We start from the raw sequence: 6,000 nt of genomic DNA on the forward strand, positions 1-6,000 counted from the left end.
CATTGCGTAGGTTGCCAGCTATTCGCCAATCAGAGCCATATGCCCCCTACCGCTCTCCAAACAATCCCCATAACTTGGCCCTTCGCGGTCTGGGGGCTGGATATGGTCGGACCTCTTAAAGGGGGAAGCCATAAGAAAAAATACTTATTGGTCATGGTGGACAAGTTCACCAAATGGATAGAAGCCAAACCAGTTAAAACGGCCGAATCTGGACCAGTGATAGACTTCATATCAGGGGTTGTACACTGTTACGGTGTCCCCCACAGCATCATCACTGACAATGGCTCAAACTTCACAGCCAATGAAGTGAAAACTTGGTGCGGCAACATGGGCATTAAGCTCGATTACGCCTCCGTCTATCATCCCCTAACAAACGGCCAGGTCGAATGTGCAAATGGTCTCATCATGAGTGGCATCAAACCCAGACTAGTGTGATCCTTGAAAGAATCGGACACGCACTGGGTCGAGGAGCTCAACTCCATACTCTGGGGGTTGCGGACCACGCTGAATCACACCACCGGATACACACCATTTTTTATGGTGTACGGCGCAGAAGCAGTACTACCCTACGACATAATCCATGACTCAGCTCGCGTGCGCATGTACGAAGAGAAGGAAGCCAAGCTAGATCGGCAGGACAACTTAGATGCCCTGGAGGAGGAGCGAGACGTCGCAAAAGCCTGTTCCACATTCTATCAGCAGTAGGCTCGAAGGTATCAAAGCAGAGAAGTGTGGGCCAAGACTTATAACGTTGGCGAACTTGTTCTACGCCTACCAGAGAAGAAGAAGGACAAGCTCAAACCTAAGTGGGAGGGTCCCTTCATCATTGATAAAGTTCTCACCGGAGGAGCGTACCGCCTGTGCGATGCATCTGATAATAGACTCGAGCCGAACCCATGGAACGTGGCCAAACTCCGGAGATTCTATGCCTAGTGCCGAACTCAGTGTTCGTCTCCTCACCCCTGCTCTTTTAATTATGTTCTCCCTTTTTCCTTTCTCACCTTTTTTACCTTCTTCACACAAAGTATTAAATACAGTGCGGATGCTCGGATCACTCCGGCCGCACTATGTGTGCTCACCATACCTGGGGGCTTCCTATACGGAAGCTAAATATAATTACTTTTATGGCTTCCTGCCTACCACATATGCGTCCTTTTTCCGTATGTGCCTTTTCTTCACCATTATATGCATCGATATGACTTAAGATTTGGCCATGTTGGGTTGCTTGGCTCTTGTGTTTATGCCCTGCATTCCCGTTAATTCGTCTAGGGCATAAGGGGAGCACCTCTACGATTGTTACTGCCCGTTCAGCAGGATGTGTACCTCAGACTGGGTGAAGCCGAAAGCTAGCGTTCTTAAGGGAATATTCGGTCGGTGAACAAAAGATGTTTCTTTCGTTTATGAAAACATGAATCCCCAGATGTTTTGTATCCTGCGTTTCTATTCGCAGTTCGGACATGCACATCGATGCATGCGTACCCAGGGAAAGGAACCCCTAATGGAACTATTCTCCCTGGAAGATCTTTCTTACTACCCATGTAATATAACATAACTAGTTGGGTACTTGTGTGTTCAAGCACTTATGACCCCTACGCCTGGTTTCCACGCATACCCCGGTTTTACCTAACATAACGGGTATTCGGATACACCCCGGACTGTCAGATCCGGGGGCTGAAGCAAAAAGGTCCGCCATGACAAAAGATTTTTAATCCGGCTAGGAACTACATATGTCCATTGAATTACATAGTCACTTGGAATGGCTATATTCTTCCTCTATACCATCCAACAGGCTATCTAGCTTGCAATCCTATTGGGAATACTTTGCGGCTAACGCTACCTGGTCATACACCAGACTTACGGGAATCTCTTGCCCATCTGGCCCCGACGGTCCGACTTCAGCCATATGGTTCGGGTCAATCTTGGCGTATCGCGTCTTCACCATGGCCCAGGCTTCCCTTGCACCTTGTCAGCAGGCTGATACCTTCCATAACCGGAAGCACCGTCGTGCTCCTTGGAGCATATCCACGAGCTCCCCCATGCCTCCTGGCAGGGAAGCAGATGGCCACAAGGCCTGAGCAATACCTTGCATCACCTGCCGAGCTCGTCCATGCAGTTGTGAGAGATTGTGCAGCAAATCGCTTGCGGACCCGGGCATCTCCTCTTCAGGATGGCCCATCAGCATACCTACAGATATAAACCCTTTTAATACGCTTCCTCGCCGAATTGTACTGCAGTTCGTTTAAGCACTTACCATATATGCCGCAGCGAAGCCTCCCGTTCTCCTTCACGAAGTCCGCAAGCTGAGCTCGAACATCTGCTAATTCGACGCCCAGCCGGATGTTGGCATCTTGGAGATTATTTTTCTCCTGCCTAACCTGCGTAAGCACACGCTCGCCAGCCTTTAGCTGTCTTTGGAGATGTGACTCACTCTCTGTTCCGATCTCTGGATTCTCCCCGAGATTGTCTGCAGAATTTTCTGTTGGACTTATAAAGTAAGCCAAATACTAACTGGTATATGTCCCTAAAATTTCTCTTTTAAGACAAGTGTTACCAGATGAGGCCTTCTGGGATTCCTCTAGTTTGGCAACCGCGGCCCTCAGCTGGGTCTTGCACTCCTCTAGATCACGAGACAAATGGGTATTCTTCTCTACAAGAACCTGTGCATACAATGATCCTTAAATCAGTTGTTCCAACTGTTTCAAGTCTCAGGGGCTACTGATATACATGATTATCAAATTTTCTTACCCGTATATCTTTTGCATACTGGTCCGTCGCTCGGGCAAGTCCATCTTCGGCAGCTCGGATTTATGCGTCTCCTGAATTGAAGGCATTCAATGCCTCTTCGGAAAATATACCATCATGAAGTACGGCCCGTCGGTGCCGGTGATTCATGGCGCTCTCTACTTCAGAATTCGTGGCGGAGAGTCTATCCGCATCCTCTATCGGAGGAAAATTCGGCATCGGCCCTGCATTGGCCTCCTATCTTGAAGCTGGTTTTGGAATCCGGCTGGTGGAGGCTTGACCGACAGGATCTCCGGATATAGTCCGGCGACTACTCTTTCTGCCAGGACACGATGGACGCTGTTACATTTCAAACACGATAATCATAGAGCAAATTTTAACTATACCTCTGTGACGGCATTTCAACCCTAACCGCCTTCCTCTTGAGCCTGCCTGTCCCGAATGCCCTTTGCTGATGAGCCCCCAGGGGCTCGGCGCCGCATTCCGATGGTCGCCTCTATAAAAATAAGATATTGGTGCATAAGGCATGGTATAAGGAAGGAATCCTCTTCAGAAGTTAAAGCTTCAGCTTTGCTTACGCGTGACGCAGGGAGCAGTCTGGGATAAGCAGCGATAATAGCCACCGAGGTGCCGTCGCGGCTTGCCTGATAAAATGTCCCGTCGACAAGCTCCACATATATATCTGGATCTTCTTCAAGTCCAGGGTCGAGGGCCAGGCCAGGATCCTCTGGCTGCGGAGGAGGGCTATTGAACTCTTTCATGGCCTTCCTCAGTTCCTGCTTAGAAATATCAAGGTAAATGATTGTGATGAAGGGTGCAAGAATGGATAGATTTGAGTAAAGAGTAACGGCTCACCCAGCTTGGGGGTTGTACATGGAAAATCCGTCCCGCGGTTTGATGCAGAGGAACTCCTCTTCTTCTCCTTTATATAAATCGGACAGTATTCTCGCCAGAGAAGTGGCGGAGTCCAGACCTTTACGGCCGCAGCAGGTGGCATCGTTTCCCCCGTTGAAGTGCCACATGGGGTTCCCCCGATATTGAAGTGGATGTACCCCTCGCATTATGCATATTGATATAACCTCGACTATTGTCAGCCCTGATTGGGCCAGTGTCTTTATCCTGCTCATCAGGAAGTGGACTTCTCTGGCATCTTCTTCCTAAGGGCTCCGAGGGCGCCAACTCTGGCATTTCTTTAGCAGAGCATTATTAAACTCAGGGAGGCCTGTCCGGACTGTGTCCGGAAGGGGAACATCATCTACATAAAACCACTCCGAGGACCAGTCTTCGGATGCCTTCTTCGGAGTGCCGAACAGGTATCCGGTCTGGGCGACGCGCCATATTCGGCTCCGCCCACTTGATATATAGATCCCCCCTGATTACGAGGGATGAGGCAGAATAACTTCTTCCACATCTCGAAGTGAGCCTCGCAGCCTAGAAATAATTCACAGAGGGCAACGTATCCTGCGATATGCAGCACGGATGCGGGGGTAAAGTTATGCAACTGGAGGCCGTAGAACTCCAGAAGCCCGCGGAGGAATGGGTGGATTGGAAACCCGACACCTCTTAACAAATATGGGACGAGGCATACCCGCTCCCCCCAAGACGGGTTAGGAGATCTCTCCGCTTGCGCCCCACCATTGTAGGTGGCTAGTCCGGCTCGGACGGGGACCATGTACGCCGGTGGAAGAAACCCTTGGGTCTGCAACTCTACTAAACGGCTGTGGGGGACAGAACATTTTTCCCAATCGCCTGGCTTAGAGCTAAGGGAGAGAGAAGAGGAGCTACGGCGACCGGCCATGATGGAATGGTTTTTCTGGATGCGCTCTGTTGAATGCTTGCTTGAGGGAAGAAGGTGAGATTTGGATCTGAGGATCCCCTTGTCTTCAAATAGACGGTTTGCCTGCAGGGTTGGGGTGGCAAATGTAAAATTGCTCCGGATCCTCGTATTCGCCCGACACGTGGAGATGGCCACTATTGAGGCGTAGAAGCCGAGCAATGCAACATTGATGGGAACCCGAACACTGTTTGCTACAACTGGTGCACTAGATTTGGAGAAGAACCCGCCTTGGAATGCCGAAGACAATCTGCGCGCCGGACTCATCATCATTGAAGCCTGGTTAAGAGGCTACTGAGGGAGTCATGGATTATGGGGTATTCGGATAGCCGGACTATATACTTTGGCCAGATTGTTGGACTATGAAGATACAAGACTCAAGACTTTGTCCCATGTCTGGATGGGACTCTCCTTTGCGTGGAAGACAAGTTTGGTGATCCGGATGTTAGATCTCCTTCTTTGTAACCGACTCTGTACAACCCTAGCCCCCTCCGATGTCTATATAAACCGGAGGGTTTAGTCCATAGGACAACAACAATCATAATTGTAGGCTAGCTCCTAGGGTTTAGCCTCTACGATCTCGTGGTAGATCAACTCTTGTAATACTCATATCATCAAGATCAATCAAGCAGGAATTAGGGTATTACCTCCATCGGGAGGGCCCGAACCTGGGTAAACATCGTGTCCCTTGCCTCCTGTTACCATTAGCCTTAGACGCACAGTTCGGGACCCCCTACCCGAGATCCGCCGGTTTTGACACCGACAGCCGTGCCCTGTAACATCCCAAATTTTCAATTTGGAATGTTATACATTAGATCATCATTGCATATCATATTTTATTGCATTTTGGTTTGATCCTAGAAATTTCACGCAACTCAAGGACCCACGGAGAGAGTTGGGGACTTTGTTATTTTCATATTTGAGTTTTCTCAAATTATGAAAATAGGATCATTTGATTTTAATTATTTTATCTTCGAATATTTAAATTATAAAAATATGAGAGAGGGAATAAAATGACTTTCCCAAAATAAAGAAATATTGAGGATTTAATAATAAAATCAAATAAGATTTATTTCAGAGTTTTATCGCTATTTTATTTGAATTTAGGAAAAATGCGCGTTTTTGAAAATTGCATTTAGGCCCCAAATAAATGTCATCTTGTCCTGCTTATTTTTTAGAGGACGGGGAAAATTTATTTCGAGATTTTTGGAGTCGGTTTAGTATTTCTTTTATTGGTTTTTCAGCGCGTCCGAATTATTTAAAAAAAAACAACGAACCGACTCGGGCCGCCGTGGGCGACCCGGACACATCCGCCGCCCGGCTTTATAAGCCGCCCACCCCAAACCCTAACCCTAGCCACCAGCCGCCTCCCCACCGCCGCCGCCGCCGCCCGCGCCGCCCGCAGCTGCCGCTGCCGTGCCCCC

Source organism: Triticum dicoccoides, chromosome 6B (assembly GCF_002162155.2).
Source record: "Triticum dicoccoides isolate Atlit2015 ecotype Zavitan chromosome 6B, WEW_v2.0, whole genome shotgun sequence".
Classification (NCBI taxonomy): domain Eukaryota; kingdom Viridiplantae; phylum Streptophyta; class Magnoliopsida; order Poales; family Poaceae; genus Triticum; species Triticum dicoccoides.